Here is a 25,442-nt window from a genome sequence, read left to right on the forward strand (position 1 = left end):
ATTTCGCCCGTAAGCTTGTCTCCTCTGCGAGCGGATTTCGTCTGCAGGCGGATTTGGAATTGACTCCAGTTCCATAAGTGCAATCAGTTTTGACTCGCGGCAATCTCGGCGGCGAATTAGCCATCAGATAGGCTCCACTTTCGGTGGGCCACACATTGGTTTGTGCTTACGTCAGTCGAGAGAACGTAGGCACGTCGCTCCGTATTGAATGCGGTGTAGTGGGGCTCTTCGTCCCTCGCGCCTGATTCAGGCCGTATTTGAAGATCGTGCTTAAGAAAAACCGTTGGATCTTGGCCGTCCAGGTAATATCCGATTTGTTCGGCCTTACCCTTCAACTGTTTTAGCCTTGAACGGTCTAATCAAGTATTAAGTAACCGCTTAGGGTTCTTAGGGTATTTAACACCCTTACTCCCTATCAGGAGGATCTACAGCCTTCTCATTGTCTTTCCCAGAGTAAACCCAAATTTCTCCTTCCTCATACCTCCGATGGCGCCGAAGGTGAAGAGGGTCGCTTCTAAGAAAAGGAAAGAACCGTCTTCTTCAGGCGCTGCTGAGGCTGCAGCGGCCGAAGGTATCTTTTCGTTTAGACTCTCGCGTAGGCTGAACAGGTATTCTCCCCTTGACTCCTCTCTGTGTTGTCGTTGTGTTTTGCAGATCGAGGGGAGGTGCCGGCTGCCGAGGAGCATGCGGCCGAGCCTATCCTGATTGTGTTTTGCAGATCGAGGGGAGGTGCCGGCTGCCGAGGAGCAGGGGGGGGAGCCTATCCTGATTTCGAACAACGAATCCGAAGGTCCTGCGACCTCCGACACCTCAGACCCTGCTCCCCAGCCGGGAGCTGAGCCCTGCCTCGAAGTTCCGCCCATCGGGGCACTCGCTCCGGGCCAAGAGCCTGCTCCCTCCGCGTCCTTGTCCTGGCAGGCACGTATCGAAGAGTTTGAGAGCGCTGTGAGACAGGTGATTTCCCTTGTCGACCTTGGCATGGGTAGCTTTGATAACTTCAGGCAGTCTCTCCTTGATCGCGTGGCTGATTTGCGGCGATCGGACGAAAATCGGCTCGCTACCCGTTGCATGCATGAACTCCGTCTCTTGGAGTCACGCATGATAGAGTTAGAGACCTTACTATGGGAAGGTCTGAAAGCCAACATGGAGTCTTGCCTGGCTCATGTCAGGCGTCAGGAAGCCCTGGAGCAGGAGACCCGTTCCAGAGAAATAGCAGATTTGGAGTCTACCGCCAACTTCTGGGTGGGCCAACAACATTCGCTGGAGGAGCAAATTATCGACCTCAATCGCACTGTAGCTCGACTGAGGGCCGAACTGGGGCAGGCGGAGGCGAACTCGAAGGGGCTCCAGTCTAACGTTGTGAAGGTCAGTAAGAATGCTGAGGCGGAAACTTGACGCCTCCTAGCCTTGCGCCAGGCAGACGCTGCCGCCAGGTCAAGCTCTGAAGCTCGGATTCGGAAGGCTGCTAAAGACAAGGCCCGGGAAGACCACGCGAGAAAGGTGGCGGTGGCCAAAGAGGAGCTCTCCACTTTCAGCGTGTTCGACTGAGGCCTCGATCTTATGATTGTATTAAGACATTTTGCTTATGACTCGTTTGTTTATGAAATCATAACTTTGTTCAAATGTATTGTCTTAAAAAAAACTGGGTGCGTGTTTTGCTTCTTTTTTGAACGTAATATTATGACTTTCGCAGTTGCAAAAAGACCATAACTTTGTTCAAATGTACTGTCTAGAAGCATCCAATGAGGCTTGTGTTTGCTCATTGTGTCACCGCCCCTCAGTGTTTTGCTCTGTAATGGTCGACAATCTCGTACCGCAGGCAAAGTTTCCTTTGTGATGACGAGTTTACCTTAAGGGCCAAACTCTATCCTGATAAGTTTACATTGTTGGCAGAGCAAGGGTGACGGTGAGTTCCCTAAGATGGCGAAGCTCGGCTCCTGACGAGTCCACATTACCGGCGAAACTCAATTGATCGACGAGTTCGTCAGCAGGCGAGACTCGATCGCGGTGAGTTTCGCTTGGAGGCTGAACTTAACTGCTAGCGAAGTTCGGGTAGATGGCCAAACTCAACTGCTGGCGAGTTTATGCTGCAGGCGAAACCCATATGATGGTGAGTTTGAGTTGAAAACCAAACTCAATTGATGGTGAATTTGAGCTGTAGGCGAAACCCGTATGATGACGAGTTTACACTACTGGCGAAACTTGGATGGTGGTGAGTTTGCCCAACAGTCAAAAGTCCAACTGTGGGCGAAGTTCGTGCCACGCGTCCGTCGGCGAGACCAAGTGCTTGCCAGCTAAGACTCTGTGGGCGCATTAATGCTCATTAATGGTGAAGCGACCGAACGCTTCGCCTCTCGTGCCCAATCCGATCGGTCGGTTTGGGGTCTCGAGAGGAATGACCTTTATTGGCGTTGAGTTTGAAGCGTCGTCGGACATCTGGACCGCTCGATCGCTTGGGGTAACGAATCTCAGCCGTTGAGTTCTTTTAGAATATATATCAGTACTCGCCTCTCTTCAGCAGAGTTCTTACTGCTTCGAGAAAAATCCGCTAGGAGAAAATCTCCGTAGTAACTTCCTCTGCTCTATGGCTTCTTCTTGCGTGGGCGACGGGCGATATTACGATGCGCTTCCTCTCGTGGAAGCGGGTTTAGAGGCGGTTCGCCGCGCGGGTGATGCCTCGCTTACACGGCGATGCAAGCAAGAGCTTGAGCGCGTGGAGGGGTGGATGTACCGCCTCGAGGAGCTGGCCTACGACGATCCCTCTGATGTCCCACCGCCCCTTCCACTGTATCTCCTGCTCGAGCGTGAGGAGCGGGCGAAGCGGATTCGGGCAAAGGAGGCCGAGCTCAAACGTCTGCGGAAGCGGCACCAAGCGGTACTGGACCGGATGGACGCTTACCTGGACAGGGCTTTCTTCGAGGATGCTGGCTCTCTTCGCGGCGAGGCAAGGCTGCGGGAACGTGGGTGTGAGGCGAGGAGACTCGTTGAGGCCGCCGGAGCGGTGGAGAAGGAGCTCCAACTTCTTCGCCAAGAGGAAGAAAACAGCGAGGTGGACTTAGCCAGGCGACAGCAGGAGCAAAAGGAGAAGGCGAGGATCCAGCGTGCGGCGGATCGTGCGGCGGTCAAGGCTAAGATTGGTTCTTTTATCCTGCTAAAATTCCTGTAATGCTCATGCTGTCTGAGTACCCCCTTTTTTTGTTGTTTTGTTAACTTAGTTGGTGCACCGGGCATCACAACTAAACTGAAAACTTATGTAAATTGTGGCCCGTTGTGGCTCTTTTGCTTGTTCTTGCTTGTTCTTGCTTGTTCTTGCTTTGCATGCACAGTTTTCTCTTTCTTTATCTGCGCTGTTTGGCATTTGAGTTGAACTTGGCGAGCCTCTGACTATTCTGTTTTGGACTTAGTCGTTTTAGGCTCTTGTTCTGTTCTCTGTTGCTCACAACGTGGGATCGGGTTAACTCCGATCTTCGCGTTGCAGCTCGAATGGGATTAAGAGAGTAACACTTGGTTTGCAGCGAAGAATAATCGTTCGCTTCCGCGGCCAACTGAAGAACTTAACTTTGGCTCGCCTCTCGGCGAGTTGTTGCCTGGGGAACCGATAGACAGGTCGTTTGCCGAACCGCCTTCGATAATTGTCGTCATTTGGGAATGCGACAATCGATTGTGATAGGAGCCATCGCGTGGTAGACTCTACCCATCAGTCATTCTAAAGGAATGTTAGAATATCTGGAATAGGTCAAATAGTTCAGGGACATAGGAGTGTGACTATTGACAGAAGTAATAGCACGTCGCGTGGTAGGCTATTGCTTAGGTTGTGCTATTCGTAGGAATAACGGCGCCAATCATTAGAGGTGATCATTAACTTGATGGGGTCTTGTCGCGATTGGAGCAACTGTGGGGACCTACCATCCTTCTGAAGAGGATTGGTAAGCGGATTGTGTCAGAGGTTTAATGTTAACGTGATAGGAACTGTCGTGATTGGAACGACTTTGAGGACCCACCATCCTTTAGAAGAGGATTGGCAAGTGATTTTGTCAGAGATTTAATGTTAACGTGACAGGGATTGTCATGATTGGAACGACTTTGAGGACCCACCATCCTTTAGAAGAGGATTGACAAGTGATTTTGTCAGAGGTTTAATGTTAACGTGACAGGGATTGTCATGATTGGAACGACTTTGAGGACCCACCATCCTTTAGAAGAGGATTAGCGAGTGATTTTGGCTCTGGTCCTAACTATCTGAAGGTTTGACCAAGTGGGCGTTTGATGCCGCCCATCTGAGATGCTATTCTCGCCTGTTTTGAGAGATTCACCAAGACAGGGTGTTTAGCTGGTAAAGTGAATTTCGCCTAGACTGATAGGCTTTCTTGATATGGACGATTCGCCTGATCTGAGCAACCCGCTTGACCTGAACGATTCGCCTGATCTGAGCGACCCGCTTGTACTGAGCGGTTCGCCTGTACTGGTAAGCTGCCTCGAGAAATTGAAGCACAGGAATAGTTTTACCTCTTATACCATTTAGAGGGCGTGAGGGCCAGTTTAAACTCGTGCACTCGTGGGAGTTTGGCGAAGGAGAACTAGGGGTAGTACTTCTTCAGATACTTGCCGTTGATGGGCATCATGATCTTATCGCCATTCGGCTTGACGAGGCGATAGGCGCCGTTCGAGTAGACTGTTTCTACTACGAACGGTCCTTCCCATTTGGACTGGAATATCCCCTTCTTCTTGGAAGTGAGGATCATTGGTGGCGAACGGAGAGCACCAGCTCCCCCTCTTTGAAGGCTCGGCGTTTGACTTTCTTGTCAAAATTCTTGGCCATTCGAGCTTGATAAAACTCAATGTGCTGCTGAGCTTCCAGTCGTTTGTCGTCCAACGCTTCGAGCTCTGCGAGTCGCAGTTGGTGATTTTCCTCGGCCGTCATCCCTGTTGCTAAGGCGACGCGGAGGGACGGAATCTGAATCTCTAGTGGCAATACGGCTTCACAGCCGTATACCAATGAGTAGGGCGTGGTGCCGGTCGGTGTGCGAACCGTCGTACGATATGCCCATAGGCTCTCGCCTAGCTTTTCGTTCCAATCGCGTTTGCTAGTGGAAGTCAGCTTGGTCAAGATCTTGATAATTGTTTTGTTGAAGGCCTCGGCCAAACCATTCGATGAAGGGTTGTAGGCCGTGGAAGAGAGGTTCTGTATTCAGAATTTGTCGCAGAACCTGGTGAAGGCATGGCTAACGAATTGCATGCCATTGTCATGAATGATACGTCGGGGTATGTCGTATCAGTATATGACATGGTGCTTGATGAATTTGATCACGTCATTAGTCTTGACTTCTCTTAAGGGGATAGCTTCGGCCTATTTAGAGAAGTAATCGGTGATCGCGAGGATGAAGCGATGGCCTTTCACCGATGGTGGAGATATTGGCCCGACTATATCCATCCCCCATGCTTCGAAGGGCCAAGACGCCCTCGTCGGATGCAGATCCTCTGGAGGCTGGTGCATGTAGTTGGCGTGGATTTGGCATTCGTAGCAGCATTTCTCATAAGCGACCGCGTCAGTAACCATCCCAGGCTAAAAATAGCCTATCCTCCGCAGGCGATCCCAAAATTTAGGTCCAGGCTGATGAGCCCCGTACGCGCCGTCATGTGCTTCGCGTAGGGCCTCTTGCGCCTCTGCCTTTGAAAGATAACGAAGTAACAAGCCGTCGTATGACCTCCGATACAGCGTTTTAGTGGTTGAGTCGTAGTAGAACCGCGAGGCACGCCGTCGGATAGACTCCCGTTCCTTCGCGTCTTCGGGCGATATGCCGTACAGGACATAATCGATGATCGGGAGATGCCAGTCTTCCTGATCAGGCTGATCTGATGTTTGATGGGTAGCGTTCGCCTCTGGGACGTCTTTTAGTCGAAAGAGTTTTCGGCTGGCGACTGTAACCCGTTGGGTCGTCCCCAAAGGCTGGGCCAAGTTAGCCGCCAAGGATGCAAGAGCATCCGCATGGGTGTTCTTTGAACGGAGCACGTGCTCAATGCGGAAACTCTCGAGTGATTCTGCTAGTCTGATAGCCGCTTTGTGGAGTGGGATGAGATCGTCGTTCTTGACTTCATACTCGCCGGTCACTTGCTTAACGATGAATTGGGAATCACTGTAAGCCTCCAGATGCTTGATCCCTAGCTCTTTGGCCAACTCGAGCCCTATGAGCAACAGGTTGTACTCAGCTACATTGTTGGTGCATGGTTCCGTCAAGGAAAAGGCCCGGGGTAACACATGGCCACGCGGAGAGGTAAGGACCACCCCCACTCCTGCAGAGATAGAGCCGCTCGCGCCTGCTCGAGACGCGCCGTCGAAGAACATCTGCCATACCTCTGGTGACGAAGTCACATTGGCTTCGGGAGGTTCATCTGGCAGATCTTTAAATAGATCGGTCTTCACCCCCAGCGGGTGACTAGCCATGAGATCGCAAATGGCCTGTCCCTTGACTGATTTCTGCGGCATGAAGTGGATGTCGTATTGGGAGAGCAGAAGTGCCCATCTGGCTAGGCGCCAGTTTAATGCTGCAGGTTGTGTCATGAAGACCCGAATGGGGTTCATCCGGGAAATGACATGGATCGTTTGGCCAACCAAGTAGTGCCGCATCTTTTGGATAGCGAACACCAAGGCTAGGCATTCCTTCTCGACCATTGGGTACCGTTGTTCGGCGCCCTGCAAGGTTCTGCTCGGGTAGTAGATGCCTTGCTCGTGGCCTGCATCGTCATTTTATGCCAAGAGGGCGCCTAGAGAATGTTCCATGGCCCGTATATATATAAAGAATGGTCTCCCTGAGATTGGCGCCGCAAGGACAGGCGGGTTTGAGAGATAAGCTTTGATCTCTTCAAAGGCCTTCTGGCATGGCTCGTCCCAGACGAAGGAAGTACCTTTCTTCATCAGCTTAGAGAAGGGTTGACATTTGCCCGAGAGATTCGCGATGAATCTTCGGATATAAGCCAGTCATCCTTGGGTGGTTGGAGCTCTTGAATAGCTCGCACCTTGTCTGGATCGATCCGGATTCCTTTCGTCGTGACGACGAAACCGAGGAATTTACCGCTGGACATCCCCAAGAATGACTTAGTAGGATTCATCTTGAGTTGATGAGTCCTCATGAGTTCAAACATTGTCTTCAAGTCTTGGAGGTGATCCTCCTTACGGTGACTTTTCACGACCAGGTCGTCGACGTAGCATTCGACCGTCTTTCGCAGATGATCTTGAAAGATCATGCTCATGGCGCGCTGGTAGGTTGCGCCAGCGTTCTTGAGTCCGAATGGCATAACGGTGTAGCAGTACACCCCCATGGGAGTTCTGAATGCAGTGTGCTTCTCGTCCTCGGGGTGCATTTTGATTTGATTGTACCCCGAGAAGCCATCCATGAAGTACATCCTCTCGAATCCGCACGTATTGTCAATGATGACATCCGTGATGGGCAGAGGAAATTCGTCTTTAGGGCACGAGGCGTTGAGGTTCCTAAAGTCGATGCAGATGCTGATCTTCCCGTTCTTCTTCAAGACCGGAATAATGTTCGCCACCCAGTCGGGGTGTTGCTCTTCTCTGATGAAACCGGATTCGATCAGCTTCTTGACCTCAGCTTCGATCGCCACCATGATTTGGGGGCGAAACCGCCTCTGCTGTTGTTTGACTGGCTTGGCGTCAGGGCTGATGTTGAGGCAATACGTGGCGACCCGCGGATCTAGACCAGGCATGTCCTCGTAATTCCAGGCGAAGACGTTAATGTATTCCCGTATGAGGGCGATGAGGTCTTTTTTTTCCTGTGGAGGCAGACTGCCGCTGATGAATATGGGTTTGGGATTCGCCTTGGTACCCATGTTCACCTAGAGAACTTTGTCTTCGGTTGGCGGTTTGCGTTGCTCGAAGCGACTGTTCCACTGGGCGTTAACATGGCGATCCCATGTCTCGTCATAGAGCGGAAGTTGTTCGTCCTCCGCCATTTCGGCAGGGTCTATCATAGCCATGTTGACTGTAAGGCTATCGAACAGATCCCTCACGCTGACGTCCGAGTCCCAAGCCGAGGTTGCTGACGATTGATCACCCGAACATGCATAGTCAGAATCTTCGTTAACGTAGAAACACAAATCTGACGAGGAAGAGGAATAGCCTAAGCCTCTCCTAGTCCTGTTGAAGTAATTTGAGGGCTTCCATTTGGGCACGTAGGCGGGTCGGATGACCGTCTTGCGCCCTCGGCCGTAATTTAAGCCCTCCAAGCGAGTGAGGTCATACCCCATGTCGCTCATCATGCGCTTCGCAACTTGACTGTATTACGAAAACTAGGGCGCTGGATCCTCGTCCTCAGATTCATCCCATAGCGTGCGCAGGGGATGATCGATCCGACCGAAAATAATATCTTTTCGATAACTATTTTGGGCCGGCACGACGAACACAACTTGCGATGACCTGATCGGCTGTGTCTTAGTGATTCGGTTGGCGGTTCGCGTTGCTCGAAGCGACTGTTCCACTGGGCGTTAACATGGCGATCCTACGTCTCGTCGTAAAGTGGAACTTGTCCGTCCTCCGCCATTTCGGCGGGGTCTATCGTAGCCATGTTGACTATAAGGCTATCGAACAGATCCCTCACGCTGACGTCCGAGTCCCAAGCCGAGGTTGCTGACGATTGATCACCCGAACATGCATAGTCGGAATCTTCGTTAACGTAGAAACACAAATCCGACGAGGAAGAGGAATAGCCTAAGCCTCTTCTAGTCCTGTTGAAGTAATTTGAGGGCTTCCCTTTGGGCACGTAGGCGGGTCGGATGACCGTCTTGCACCCTCGGCCGTAATTTAAGCCCTCCAAGCGAGTGAGGTCATACCCCATGTCGCTCATCATGCGCTTCGCAACTTGACTGTATTACGAAAACTGGGGCGCTGGATCCTCGTCCTCAGATTCATCTCATAGCGTGCGCAGGGGATGATCGATCCAACCAAAAATAATATATTTTCGGTAACTATTTTGGGTCGGCACGACGAACACAGCTTGCGATGACCTGATCGGCTGCGTCTTGGCGACGTACGACGAGCACACCGGCAAGTGTAGGGGAGGATCACTGTAGAGTGTCGACCATAAGCTATTGGGTGCGTCATCCTCGGACGTGGAGCAAGGCGACAAATAAGCAAAGTCGGATTTCTCATTCATGATAATTTTTTCCGCTTGAACAGCGTTGGTTACATGGTGACTCTCGTAACCAATTACAATTGACTCGAAGTCATTCAGAATTAAGCTATCGCCGTATTCAGGCTCGCTGGTACAGCAGAGAATCCGCGAAATAGTTTTCGACGCCTTTAAAGGGCTGCTTGTCAGCCACTACTGTCCTTACCCGCTCATAGTCGTCCACGTACTTCAAGCACTGGTGTAGTGTGGACGGAACGATCCGGTTGCCATGAATCCACGGACGCCCCAGGAGTATGTTGTAGGATGGTTCGGCATCAATGACGTAGCATGTCACCTCCGTCTTCATGTCGCCTATCCAACATTTCAGGCGGATTTTGCCGAGCGGCCGAGTCCCCGTGGCGTTAAAGCCGAAGATGGTAGTCGTGGTCGAGGCTAGGCACTTTGGCGGTATCCCCAAGTGTTTGATTAACTTCAGGGGCACGATGCTCAGCGCAGACTCCGGATCGACCTGAATGCGATCCACTTTCGATGAGCCGACGTATCCTGTGAAGTACAACGGCCGGTCATGGAACGTGCTCTTGATGAGCATGTTCTCAGGAGTGAAAGTGATGCACGGGATCCGTCTCTCGGAGACTTGGCAGCAAGTCACACATTCTTGTTCTGCCTCTATTTCCTTCGAGAAATAGGTAGAGAACGCCTCTGAGTCGGCCAACGCTTCCTGTAGGGCCTCCCGGGTAGGTCTGGATAACCGGAGGAGGTCGTACATGGTGATTCGCGCGGGGATGCTTTTCAGTTGCGCGAGCACGTTGAACCGGAAAGGCTGGCGGCTTGTGCTTGGTCCGTCTGGATTAGGAGGGGTTGCTGCGACTGGCCTTGCGGGAGGTCCTGCCGGGTTCTCCGCCCTCGCGGGATATTCTTTCGCGAATTCTTTTCCTGCTCTCATGGCGAAGACGTTGGTGTCCTCTTTAGAGTCCGTCAGGGCAGTCATCGCCGTGTTATCTCTATCCAGAATGGCGGAGACAACGCTGCAGTGTTTTTGCTTAGCCTCCTTGGAAGGCTGCGCAATCCACTGCTCATCATTGAGGAGGTCCGGATGGACCCACATCACCTGCCCTGATGGCAGAGTTTGTGAGACTAAACCCTTTCCCCGCTGGTTGTGAGGATCATCATTAGTGATTTTCAAGACTGCCTTGGGGATAGGAATTATCCCCCACTAGAGCGTGAACCTCCGGGAGATATGTCCCAAAGCCCAAAGTGATCATGTTCGCAGTCACTTGCTTTTGGACTTTCTCCTTCTTCAAAACCCCCACGTCGTAGAGGGCCTGGAGCTTGTCCTTGAGGACGTAGCATTTGGTTGTGTGATGGCCAAGGAATCTGTGATATGCACAGTAACTTGGGTCACCGGTTTTGTCCACCTCCTCAGGCTTGGCGGCTTCTGGCAACTTAATTCGCCCACTCTTGAGTAGAGTGTCGAGAGTCGCCACTACCTGGTCTTCTTTGAAATCATATTGCCGCTGAGGGCGTGGTTCAAATTGCCTGGGTTTCGGCTTTTGAACGAACTTTGGCGCCGCGGCAGAGTCCACGGCCATAGCCTCTTTTCCTTTCGATCGAGGAGGGTTCTTTGGCGCCGCTGGTTCTGCTGCTCCCTTTTTGGACTGTGGCCTCCAGCCTCTTGATCATGTTTTCGACTTGCTCGCCTTGGCGAACAAGCTCTTTTCAAGTCCGGGTCTCTACTGCCCCGATCTTGGACAAGATATGGATCGATAGGTTGTTGCGACACATCTCAATTAGTGTCGACTCGGAAACTTGGTCCCGACAGTGGACAGATCGATTCCAAAATCTCTTTACGAAGTCGTTGACCGACTCCGACTTCCGCTGCTTCTCAGCAAGAAGAGTGGACATTGACACCTCTGTGTCATCGTCGAAGAAGCGGGCGAGAAAGAGCTTTTCAACGTCGGCCCATGCCTTGATAGATCTGGGTTCCAGTTTGAGAAACCATTCAAAGGCCACCCCCTTGAGGGTACCTATGAATAGTCGAGTGAGAATGGCGTCATTCTCCGTAAGAAATCCTGTCTGTGCCATGAAGTAGTAGATGTGCTGCGAGGGTGATCCCTTGCCATCAAACTGTACCAAGCTGATTGGTTTGAACTTTGCTGGGTATGGGATTGTGTCCCATTCGATAGGGTAGGGACGTACCACCCCCAGCTTGTTCATGTTTTGCTGAAGCTTCAACGCATTGAGTTGGTCCTGGAACTCGTCGAATCTTTTGTCACGGGTGCTATCCCCAGTGTGCGACGTTCCTATCGACATTTTGGAGGAGTAATCGGAATGCTGATTATCCTCCGCCTCAGCCGCTGGACGGTGAGGAGGTACCCACTCCTTGTCCCTAGTTTGCCGGGGTAAGGGACGTTGGGTCCTCTTCTTCTTCTTTTTCTTGTTCAGCAGTTGCTCCATCATCTCTCTTAGAGAGTCGATGGTTGCCTGCTGTTCCTCCAACTTTTGAGCCATCGTCTGCTCGGGGTTGAGGTCGGTCATGTGCACCCTCGCCAGCGCGTCTTGACTTGAACGCGAGGTCTGAGATGTGGTTGCGGCCGAATGAACCTCATCTTCACCGCAGGAGGGAGGTGCCAGGGTGGAGTAATCAAACCCAATACTTACCCCCCTGCGACTGCGCGTTCGCTGGAATATGCCCTCCTGCCGGCGTCGAGCGAACCGAGTGTTAGGTCTCAGGATGAAGTCTGAGTCTGGCGAGTCGGAGAGTACCGCCTTCCCCTTGTCCGTCATGTTAACTGTGGCGGATGCGAGCTCCAAGTCGTCGACAGCGCGTCTCTTTTGGTGACGACTCCTTCGACGGGAGGGCCTTGGTCGAGAGGACTGTTGAGAAAGTCTCTCAAATACCAAAGGTTTTTCCGTTCTGACACATTGGCAGTCGGCGAGGACCGTGTGGATGAGTCTCTCGCAGTGGCATTGAGGACTCGCCTCATGGATAGTGCGTTTGCGAGTTAAGTATTCTCTGAGGTCTTCTATGGGCGGTTGGCGACAACCCCCAGCCTCAGAAGAGTCGCTCGGGTGAGCGCATGAGAGATTTTTGGGCGCACTCTCTGGTGCGCGTTGGGTGAAATGCTTTGGTGCTGGAGCTAGGCGATCTCACCTTGACTGGCGAGTCTTCGCGTTCTGGCGAACTCCAGTGCGTAGGCGGGTCTCAACCCTTCGCCTGGACGAGCGGGTTTGCAAGGTATCGCCTATTTCCTTGCCTTTGCGTTTATCCGCCAAATGGTTATGGCGAGGCTCGCCAGCCTTCGAGGATTCGCCTACTCGGGTAGGTTCGCTCATTGGAGATGAGTTATTCACATCAGGGATATGACCTGAGAAGCGAAGTCCTCTTGATCGGGTGGCCCTACCTTCCTCGGTCGGTGCTCCTGACTTGGAGGGCCTTCCGACGTCGGGCAGCTTGCCATCTCGTCTACTGTTTCTCGGGCCCGTACGATGATTCAGGCCATTGTGAGAAACGGAGGTTTGGGCCTCCTGTCTGACGAGCGTTTGCCCCCGCTGTTGGCTAGCTCTCCCAGCGAGGAGAGCATCACCGCGGGCTGTGGCAGTGTAATCGGTGCTGGAGTAAACCGACGTTCCCTCTGAGACAGGTGTCTGCAGGGACCGCTTGGCGATCTATTTGGCAGATCCTTGTCCCTTGCTCTCTATCTCTGGCTTAGCGTTGATCGATTGCGAGGGAGTGGATTCCCCCGACGAGACTCGGGCGGATCCCTCAGGCGCGGAAGCTTTGACCGTTTGAGGTCGGCTTCGGCGCACGACTCTGTGGCGTTTGCGGGATGCATCGCCACCAGAGGATGAGGAAGACAAGTACTCTTCGTACTTGTCCTGGTCGAACTCAATCTCCAGGGACTCTACGGTCGTCCCAAAAGCAACTTCATCAAATTGAGCCACCACCATTTCGTTTGATGAAACAGCTCCTCCCACTGTGGTCGCCATCTTCTGTAGGGTGTAAATTTGATTTCCCGAAAACAGGGAGCTTCGTTTGTATTGATAAGAAAGCTTATTACAAACTAATAATCAAATGTTTATAACAGAAGCAGAGGGAATGCCCTCTTTGTTTTGTGTGGGGTCTTTAGGTGGCTATAGGACGCTTCGCTCGATGCTTGTGTCGAGTATGCTTCCTTTGGACCGTTTGACCGAGGTTGCTGGAGAGCTTCTGTTCGATGGAGTTCGGGTCTGCTTAGTTCGCCGGCGATCGGAGCTCAGAACCAGGCAGTGGTGCTGTAATGCAAGGATTATGCGAACAGCTTGGTCTCTACCCTTTTTCTCTGAGTTTTTCGACCTCTCCTTAAAGCTTGCTGGAAGAGGCTTTTTAAATGGAAGAATGACAGCTTGACTACTCCTTGAATTATGGGATGTGACCATACATTGTTAGGAGATGTCCTGTTGTCCACTCGTACCGCCAGCGGTCATTCAAAGAGCTGCGCTCTGCATCACGTTACGTAAGAGTGGGAAAGCCCCTCCTCGTATGCGTGACAACGGCCGTCAGATGCTTGCGTGGATCTGACCAAACACCGAGCGTCGGCGGCTCTCATCCTCTTGCTTGGACAACTGAGGTGAGCCGCATTTATGAGGGTGCAGGCTGCTTTGACACCTGTCTGCCCACTTGTACTGTAGGCGGCTATCCGGCGGGCCTGGAGTACCGTGTCTTCTCTCTTCAGGCCAAGAGAGGCGGGAAAGCACGTTCCTGGCACGAGGTTTACAGGCGGATTCGACTTCGGACTCGGGCAGGCGAGTTGCGTGAAAGGCGAATTTCCGCTATCCTAATCGATCTCAACTCGTGCAGGCGAGCCGATCGTTAGGCGAACCTAGAATCGAGTACATTTGACGTCTACGCGGTTTAGGCCCATGCTAGAGAACTGAGCGTGCGAGTTCTTCTCGCAGGCGAATTTCCTGTAAGCAATGGAGGTATTTTTTACCGTCTACAAATATATCCTATATGGTGAAATATATGCAAGGATATATAAACACAAGAGTAATTTAAATGTGACACAATAAAAAGATGAAAGCGATATATGATGTGAGCACAAATAAAGATGAACGCCAAGCAAACATAAACACACAATATGTTTATGAGGTTCGGTCCCCACGACCTACGTCCCCGCTCCTCACCTCGAGGAGATCTCCACTATCTATGTTTATGAGGTTCGGTCCCCACGACCTACGTCCCCGCTCCTCACCTCGAGGAGATCTCCACTATCATAATCCGGTTTGGAGCCGGAACTTCTACACACTTGGTTTTCAAGCTCATCGAAAACTCACACAATCAATCACTATGCAATCACACTATATACACTAAGTGTTGATCTCTAGCCCGTGTCCTCTGCCTCAAGTGCTTGGATACAACCTCTCCCTAGGTTCGTCAACCGACGCCACTCCTCTTGGATTCGACCCCGTCTCTCACCACACACTTCTCTCGGTGTACAAGTGTATTACAAGTGATACTCACAATATAAGTTCAAATACAATATTTTGTTCTCTATAATAAATGAGAACACAATGAAGCTCACTCTCACTAATTCACACACCAATACCTACTAATATATTGTATGAAATAATCTAAGCTCAATAAGGGTGTGTGTGATAAATGAGAACAATGAAATTCTAACTCAATTTAATATAGCAAGATATGAATATGAAATTGACAATAAATAAGCTATATAAAAGAGTTTAGAAAAACTTCTCTACAAACAGAAAGAATTAAAGAAATGATGATGAGGATGAATTCCTCAATTGAAATTGAAAGCTTCTTCTTTATGTAAAACTTCTCTTTTAAAACAAAACTTGAAACAAGGCTTTAAACACCTCTTCAACACTTATAAGCTTAATTAAATAAATTTCTTGGTTGGTCAGAATGTAAATGCACTGGGTTATTTATAACATCCCAAAACATTAGCAAGAACCCAAGTAAAAAGACTAAAAAGCCAGAAGAAGATAAAAACTAAAAGTAATCGTTACAATGTTATGAGTCGACTCAGTACTATTCATGAGTCGACTCATAAGTATCCATTACAGGCTCAAAACCAACTTATGGGTCGACTCATAGAATTCATGAGTCGACTCATAAACTATGGGTCAACTCATAAGATCAGGAGTCGACTCAGCAGAAACAAAACTCATTTTTCAGCACAGTTTGTGAGTCGACTTATAACAGGCATGAGTCGACTCAACCTGATGGGTCGACTCATGATGTTTGTGAGTCGACTCATTAGAAATAAATTGTAAACTATGCAGCAGTTTATGAGTCGACTCAATACTGTTCATGAGTCGACTCAAAAACATGTACACATAAAATTACAACTTTGAACCTTGTTAAAAAAAATATCAAATAAATTCTAATAAATGTAAAACTTTAGGAATAGTTTATGAACATGATATTAAACATATTTGTGAAGAAATTTTAGAAATTACATTTGCTATTTGTAAAAGATCATCGCTTCAGCAAATGTGCACATATATGTGTAAATATGTAAACATATACATTTGATTTTGATAAAGAGGTGTATTGCAAAACTTTTGTAAAACAATATAATATAAACATGATGTTAAGTGTGTGTATAAATATATATTGAGCTTAGAGAATAACACACAATACATACAATAATACCTAAATGATTGTAAACATGGCTGATCTGGATCTTTAACTCTGATATAAACCTGTAATAAGCCACAATTACTAGGAAATAAAATTAGTTAAAAATTATTTGTAAAATTATCAAAATAAAACAAGAGTATAGGTTCAAAACCAGAACTCTAACAGGAAGTAAATAAATATTCATCTATCTTAGAAACCTTTAATGATGATCTAAGTCCAGATCCGCCAGTTAGTTCAGCTACCATTGTATACCTATCAAAACTTATACTTTTACCTCGATCTGTACTCGAAGGCACAGAAGCTGTAGACTGTTGTGCAGCTACACCATGTCTAGCTGCATACTTATCATATAATGTTTAAAAATAATTTCTAATAGCTAAATGATGAGAAGTAGCAGTAAGGGTGGATCCATCATCTAAGTCTATAATCTGTCCAACATACAATGATTGTAACAAACTTCCAGTAAGGGTGGATCCATCATCTAAGTCTATAATCTGTCCAACATACAATGATTGTAACAAACTTCGAAGACTAATATTCTTCAAACATGGATCAATAAGAACCTCCAAACCAAAAATATGAGGAATAAGCCTAAAATACTTGTTAAATTTGCTCTCTATTTATAAAATTATAGCTCCAAAAGTATCATCCATACGATATTTGGTAAAAAAATTTTGAATATTTAATATTTGTAAAGCAGCTAAAGTAATTGTTGGATAATAGCAGCTAGATAATAACATTGTAGCATCATAAAAGACTTGTAACATCTCATTTAAATTACATATAATTGTCCATTCATCTTCAATTATTCCATAAGTACTACCAGAGGTAGAACTAGAAGTATAAAAATTTATAAAATTATTTATTATTTCTTTATATTCTATTGCTACACTTAACATTGTATAGGTGGAATTCCACCTATAGTCAACATCTTTTGAAACTAGTCTGAGCTTATAATTTTTTCTTTTATAATATTGTTTCCATCTTTTAATTCTTATTTCATAAGAATTATGCATATTAGCAACTGTTCTAACATTTTCTATCATGGGTTTAACTTTAGAAAATGCACTTTGAATAATTAAATTTAAAATATGACAGATACATGTAACATGAAAAAGTTCACCATGACATGGCAATAGCAAAGTTGTTTTGATAAAATTAATAGCTACATTATTATTACTTGCATTATTTAATGAAAGAAAAAATATTATTTTATTAATTTCTAGTTTTATAAGTTCTTCAATTATTAAATTTGCAATATTAACACCAGTATGTGGCTCTTCAATTACAGTAAAAGAAACAACTCTTTTAAATATTTGCTAATTTTCATCAATCCAGTGTGCTGTGGTACATAAATAACCAGTTTGTACTCTAGATGTCCAAATATCAGAAGTTAAAGAAAATTTATAGTTTAAATTTTTAAAATAAGAAATTATTTTTCCTTGTTCCTCCTAATAATATTTTAAAATATCACGTTGATAGGTTTGACGAGAAAATTTTATAAATACGGGATAAAAACCATCTCTAAACAAATCTTCAAATTTATCATCTTCTACTGATTTAAAAGCAATGTTTTTAAGAATGATAAACCTGATTACTTATTTCCTAGCTCGGGCAGTATCATAATTCTAACTACCGAGACTACCAAAAGAAGAAGATTGGGAAATCATAGATTGTCGGTATCACCTTGAGGATTCTGGCCTTTGTTGTGTTTTTATATATGACGTTTGAGGTGGTTGGTGCCTCTCTTATTATGAGCTTGGAAAGTCTGGCTGCACAACGTACATTTAGCCTTCTGGGTGATGATCCTACTGTATTCATCCTTGTTGACGTTTATCTTCTCAAAAAAATTCCACACATCGAATCTTAGCCTTTTAGGAGCTCTTGGTGCAAATTCGTCGCTACCATATTCAGGATTAACATCGGTAGAAGGAGTAGTTGTTGTAGGAAGACTCATTTCTGGATCGGTAGGAGATTGGTTTTGCTCTTCATAATCAGATCCAGAAGCCATTTGATGAAGTATTAGAAAATAAAAGAGATTATATGTAAAACCCCAAAAATTTGAATATTTTGTGATAAATAATAATAAATATGTTATATATCTATAAATAACATATTATGATGTTTGAGTATGCTAGAAATTGATTTGAGATTAATTCAATGTATATATGTATATATATAAGAGCAAATGCACAAATCATACTCGATGTATAAATCTGAAAATTTATGATCAGTAGAGAGATTTTGTATTTTACACACTGATACGTTATGAATATGAAAAAACTTAAAAGACTAAAGTTGTAGATATCTTCAGCATCTTTCCAACAAATATTTAATCACCTCACTCCGAGGTCGGATACGAAAGTTACAGTCAAAATACCGAAGCATATGTTTCTAGTGAGATTGGGTTTTCTAGTTTTGGGTTTCGGGTTTTGGGCTATAGTTTTTTGGGTTTGCTGTCATATATATACATGTTTAAATATGAAACTACCTCTTTTCTCCTATGTTTTAAACCCTAGCAGACCCTTTTTCCCTCTCTCAAACCCTAGTTCTTTTCTTTGGCGATTTTGAGGGATTTCGGAGGATTTTTCAGCGGGTTTTGTGCAGTGCAGCGAAGGAGATTGGTTTTCTTTCACGTGGCAAGAGATTTTTAGCATCTGAGGCGAGTAACATCTCACCCAACTCTACACATTTTTATTTTGCATGTTTTATTAAGTTTTATTCAGATTTTTTGATCCTACAACGTATTTTTAGTGTACAAAAGATAGATCTTTATAACTTATGAAGTGAGAATACATTATCATAATTTTCTAATTGATTACAACAGTAACCTTGACAAATTTTAAATCTGAAATTTATTAATTACATTATCATAATTTTCTAATTGATTACAACAGTAACCTTGACAAATTTTAAATCTGAAATTTATTAATCATGAATTAAATCACAAGTTCTTTCTTTTAAAACGTTTAAACATGTGTATATAAATGTTTAGGGTTTCGACGATAATATTTACATGCTAATATTTCGTTTCATGTTAATTCATATATGTTGATATCAGTAATATTATGCTTGGAAAATAATGATGTCACTTCTAGATTTTTTTTGAAGCAGACAGAAACCTGTGAAGGGTTTCTCTCTGTTTCAGTTGATCGCCGGCACAATTTGTGCATGTTTACTTTTGTTGTGTGCTTTAATGTGAACAAGGAGTCGCCTCAAATTTTCAGTGATAGAAATTAATGTTTATTATATATCTTCATATGTGAGATGGCTTGCGGACATGAGTTTAGATTTACACACCGAGACACATGTGAAATTAGTGTATATGCATCATTTTCATATATCTCATCGATATTCTACACATTTCATTCAATCCATGTGTTGGGCAATTATTATGTGCAGTCCATGTGTTGGACATTCATCATATTCAGTCCATGTGTTGGTCCATGTGTTGGACATTCATCATATTCAGTCCATGTGTTGGACATTCATTATATTCAGTCTATGTGTTAGACATTCATTATTCAGTCCATGTGTTGGACAATTTATATTTGCAGTCCATGTATTGGGCATCCACTACACCTAGTTTTAGTCCATGTGTTGGACACCTATTTAAACCTTGAGTATGACACTTACACTTACATAGGCTGGACATGACACTTCTGTGGGTTTTGACATGATATGGTATTTGAGTTCTGAGATGGGTTAGTCTTCTTTATATTATTGTTCCTGTATTAGATCTTGGGTTTGGTATTTAGGGATTTACAATTTGAGATACAAGGTATATACATGAGAGTTTCGTTGTTTGGATTATTTCACTCGGCGTACCTTTGCTCATATTGTAATTTCCTAAATACTAAAATCTTCTTATTGTTAGGATCAATGATTTCATGTATATATGTATTAACTGTATTTTCTATATGCAACGAGCCCTCTCCCTTGGGGTTGGTGGTGATGTTGTTCGCTAGTGCTTTGACACTCATTGTCCCCTCCCATTTCAGATAACGAGCTAGGTGCATGGAGAGTCACAGGTTGATGGCGATACTTATTAGTGTCCATCTTTTATTTGTAGTTTTATTTTATTTATGGAGCTCCATTGTAGACATTTTGTTTAGACATTTGAGAGTTATGTTCTAGAAGTTGTAAAGGCTTTGTGCCTTATTTCCTTTTATCAGATATTCTGTATTTGAGACTTGTTGAGATCTCCAGACTAGTTATTTCAGAGATTCACTTTATATTTTTGTATGTTGGATGATGAAATATCATTCTTATCTCTATTATTTTATCATATATCTCTTGTATTATCTTTTACTTGCTTTTGTACCTACACCTGTTGTTGACTCTACTAGAGAGATAGTAATTATGATGGTAAAACATATTATTACACGGTATGGTGCATGGAAGGTTTGACATTCCTGGTTTCACCTTGGACTACAGGCTTGTGTGAACCCAGGGACGTCACAGTTGGTATCAGAGCTCTAGTTCCAGTATCCTTAGGATCATCATGTGTTGAGTTGTGAAGATAGGATAGAGTTTCTTAGGATTCATGTATAGAGTCCACTAAGGATTTCCTACTATGAGTGAGGATGATATATGTGTATATCTTAAAATTTTGAGAATATTTTCTTTTTATGACAACTATTTTGTGTAAATTTAAGTATTTGTGTGAATACTAAATGTTGTGAAAATCGTATTGTGATACATTTTGTATATATATATATATATGTCCATTTTGACTCATGAACTCTTATTTCTTATTATCAGAGATGGCAGGACGTGGTAGACCTCGTACTCGGAGAGCTGAACAGGCAGAGTCATAGCAGGCTCCACTTGAGCCACAACAAGCTCAACCCGAGCCACAGCAGGCACCAGCTGAGCCGCAGCAGGCACCCCAGTACCTAGTAGATATCATGGCTCCCCTTATAGCTAGGATGACAACAATTGAGGAGCTTTTGGTGAATCATATCACGCCACCACCACCACCGGTAGCTCAGCCACAGGGGATACCAGCCGTTCCCATTAGAGAGATCCCCAGAGATCACACCTGTAGCTATTCCACCACCAGTCCTAAATAGAGCCACAGAGCAGGAGGCTTGGCTCCATACGATATAGAGGTACCAGAAAATGAGAGCACCAGAGTTCTAGTGGTCATCAGACCCTCTTGTAGCCCATAAGTGGAAAGAGGATGTGAGTAATGTACTTGACATACTCAATGTGGACTCAGTTCAGAAGCAGATACTGGCATCTTACAGTCTGAAGGGAGACGTCGGGAGATGGTACCGACTCTAGTTTACTCCAGAGCATAGGATGACCCTCACATGGGAGGATTTTGTATATTTCTTTGATGGGCAGTACATTTCTTCTACGGCACGGACTGGGAAGGAGCTTGAGTTGTCCCGATTAACTCAAGGAGACATGACAGTAGCTGACTTTGAGAGAAAGTTTATAGAGTTGCTGCCCTTCACGGGTATGTGGCAGATAGGAGAGCGTCAAGCTCAGATGTTTTTAGTAAGGCTTCGCCCCAATCTTCATCGATAAATCATCTCGAGGAAGTTTTATTCTGTACGAGAGAAAGGTGAGGCCGCCACTTCACAGGAAATTGAGACGGACATGTTTTAGAAAGACAAGGAAGAGAAAGCTAAGACAGGACATACCGGGGATAAGGGTAAGAACAAGAGACCTTTTTCTGAACCTCAGCAGCAGCATCAGGGCCCTTATAAGAAGGGGCCCAGTAGGATCAGAGAGCGCATCAGCAGCGCAAGTTTCAGGGGGTTTGCTATGACTGTCGCAAGGTCGGACACAAGGCATCAGAGTGCTGTAGCACACCAGCAGGAGCTCAACAGGGAAAGGGTCCGAATCAGTAGCAGCAACGGCTTTAGGGCAGAGGTCAGGGCTAGCATATGAGGCTTGAGGCACCGCCAGGAGCTCAGAAGATTGAGGGACAGCTTCGCACAGTTCAGGAGGTTCCTCAGGGGATGATAGTCTCGTATTCTCCAGCACTAGTAGTAGAATAGTCTTTAGCCATAGGCAGAGTGTATGCAGTAGTTCCGTGTAATCATGGAGCTAGCGGAGCCGTAATAGAGGGTACGTTCCTTATGAATTCCTTTCTCGCCTATATTCTCTTCGATTCGGGAGATTTGCATTCCTTCATTTTGTATGCTTTTATGTCTAAACTCCAGCTCATAGCTCAGCCTCTAGACACCCATTTATCCGTTTTTACCCCTTTAGATGAGGTATCACTTCTGGAGAGCGTTTATAGGAGGTGTACCATTAGTTTAGACGAGTCAGAGTTTGTTGTCGATTTGATAGGGTTGCATATGTCCGAGTTTAATGTTATCCTTGGTATGGATTGGTTATCTTCCTACCACGTTAGTATTGACTCCTTTGCGAAGACAGTTAATTTGCGAGCGTCCGATGGGTCCGAGATGATTATAGCCACCTCTCAGGGCAACTGTTTTGCAGAGTCATTTTTGGCGTACATCGAGGAGGTGATGTGATGGGATCAGAGTATTGATTTATTGGATACTAGAGTTATCTTAGAGTATCAGGATGTCTTTCAGGACATACCTGGGTTACCTCCTATGAGAGAGGTTGAGTTTTGTATTGAGTTGCAGCCGGACACAGCCCCGATATCCCACGCACCCTATCGCATGGCACCAGCTGAGATGAGGGAGCTTCAGACCCAGTTAGACATATTATTAGCTTAAGGTTTTATTCGTCGGAGTCAGTCTTCATGGGGAGTGTCGGTTCTCTTCATGAAGAAGAAGGACGGCAGTATGCGTTTGTGTATTGATTATAGAGAGTTGAACAATGTCACTATCCGGAATAGGTACATATTACCTAGGATTGAGAACTTGTTCGACCAGTTGCAGGGAGCGTAGTATTTCTCGAAGATTGATCTTCGTTCTGGTTATCATCAATTACGGGTTCGGGAGATGGATATTCCTAAGACCGCTTTTTTGACTCGATATGGATCTTTCGAGTTCATGGTCGCACCATTTGGGTTAACTAATGCACCCGTGGTATTCATGGATTTGATGAACCGGGTTTTCCGTCCCTTCTTGGACTAGTTTGTGATTGTTTTTATCGACGACATCCTCATTTATTCGAGATCAGAGGCAGATCATGAGCATCATCTATGGTTAGCTTTGCAGACCCTGCGAGAGCATCAGTTATATGCCAAGTTCAGCAAGTGTAAATTTTGGCTTTCAGAAGTCAGATTTCTTGGCCACGTCATCAGTAGAGATGGCATAGCAGTAGATCCAACTAAGGTTACAGCAGTTCTTGATTGGGAACCGCCGAAGACGGTGACAGAGATTCGTAGCTTTTTAGGTTTAGCCGGCTATTATAGGAAATTCATCCAGGACTTCTCGAAGATTTCGATATCGCTTACACGCCTTATGAAGAAGGGTGTACAGTTTATTTGGAGCGTGGAGTGCCAGAAGGCATTTGATACCTTGAAGACTAAGCTGACTACAGCGCTAGTTTTGACTATTCCGAGCAACGACAAGACATTTGTTGTCTACACAGATGCATCATTAACAGGTTTAGGAGGTGTCTTGATGCAGACTCAGAGGGTGGTAGCATATATCTCATAATAGTTAAGGGTACATGAGCAGAACTATCCTACTCATAACTTGGAGTTAGCAGCAGTGGTATTTGCACTGAAGTCATGGAGGCACTACTTATATGGAGTATAGTTTGAGTTGTTCACAGACCATCAGAGTCTAAAGTATCTTTTCTCTCAGAAGGAGCTTAACCAGAGACAGAGGAGGTGGATTGAGTTTATCAAGGATTACGAGTTCGCGATTCAGTATCATCCGGGGAAGGCGAACATCGTAGCAGATGCTTTAAGCAGAAAATATCGACATTGGCTTTCGGCTTTGAGATGCTCATTGTATCGAGATCTTCTTACTCTTAACCAGTTTGATTTTAGACCCAAGATTTGCGGAACCAATGCATTTTTAGGAGTTGTGTCAATGCAGCCATCTTGGAGTATCAGAGTTTTCAGAGCTCAGCTGGAAGACTCTTGGATTCAAATCCGAAAGGAGGAGATTACCAAAGAGCCTAAGGCTGATTAGACCATTGGAGTAGATGGAGGTCTACGGATGAAGGGTAGGCTGGTTATGCCATCTAGTGCCGAGCTGAAGAGGGAGTTATTTGATGAAGCACATCATACTCGGTACACAGTACATCCAGGGACCACTACGATGTACAAGGACCTGAAGAGACACTTCTGGTGGAGTGGTATGCGTAGAGAGATTACAGAGTATGTGGCTAAGTGTTTTACCTGTCAAGAGGTGAAGGTAGAACATCAGAGGTCGGTAGGAACACTTCAGCCTTTACCCATCCCAGTGTGGAAGTAGGCGAATATTTCTATGGACTTCATTATAGGGTTGCCGAAGTCGAGGAAGGGGAATGATTCTGTTTGGGTGATAGTGGATCGGTTGACGAAATCAGCATATTTCATTCCAGTGAAGACTACATACACAACTGAGACGTATGCAAGGATATTTGTTCGGGAGATAGTTCGACTTCATGGAGTTCTGGACACGATTGTATCGGATCGAGGTTTAGTGTTCACTTCGCACTTCTAGAGAAATTCCTAGGATTCTTTTGGTAGTAGACTATCATATAGCAGTATATTCCACCCACAAACGGATGGTCAGACGGAGAGAGTAAATCGGGTGTTGTAAGACATGTTGCGGGCTTGTGTCATTGACTTTTATGGTAGCTGGGAGGATCATATTCCACTGATAGAGTTTTCTTATAACAATAGTTATCAAGCGACAATCGATATGGCCCCGTACGAAGTATTATACGAGAGACCTTGTAGATTACCGATATGTTAGGCAGAACCGGAGGATAGCTTGATGCTTGGACCAGAGCTTGTGAGGCAGACCACTGAAAAGATAGCATTGATCATAGAGCAGATTCTAGCCACTCAGAGTCAGTAAAAGAGCAATGCAGATAAGAGACGAAGACCTTTGGAGTTTTAGGTTGGAGATTCAGTTATGCTGAAGGTATCACCCATGAAAAGTATTCAATGATTCAGAAGGCGGAGAAAGCTTGCACCGAGGTATATTGGACCTTTCTAGATTTTAGAGCGCATTAGAGCCGTATCATACAGACTAGATCTTCCAGCATCGATATCCAGTATACACAATGTATTTCATGTTTCTATGCTCAAGAAGCACTTACATGATGAGGAGCAACAGTGAGTGTAGTATACACAATGTATTTCATGTTTCTATGCTCAAGAAGCACTTACATGATGAGGAGCAACAGTGAGTGTTGGTTGCACCAGAGATTGAGATTCAGGATGCTCAAGAAGCACTTACATGATGAGGAGCAACAGTGAGTGTTGGTTGCACCAGAGATTGAGATTCAGGATGATCTGACTACTATTGAGATTCTAGTTGGTATACTTGCCAGAGAGGAAAAGAGACTTAGAAACAATGTAATTCCTTTGGTGAAAGTTCAGTGGAACCAAAGGCGTTGAGGAGATTTCTTAGGAGCGCGAAGAGGACATGCGTCGTGACTGCCCACACATGTTTGAATAGGTAAATTAAATTTTTGTATGACTTATATATAACTTATAGATTACATGTATGGTGATGTTTATACTTAACACTAAAATGAGGGTATTAACA

The sequence above is a fragment of the Asparagus officinalis genome, chromosome 3 (assembly GCF_001876935.1).
Source record: "Asparagus officinalis chromosome 3, Aspof.V1, whole genome shotgun sequence".
NCBI classification, from domain to species: Eukaryota; Viridiplantae; Streptophyta; class Magnoliopsida; order Asparagales; family Asparagaceae; genus Asparagus; species Asparagus officinalis.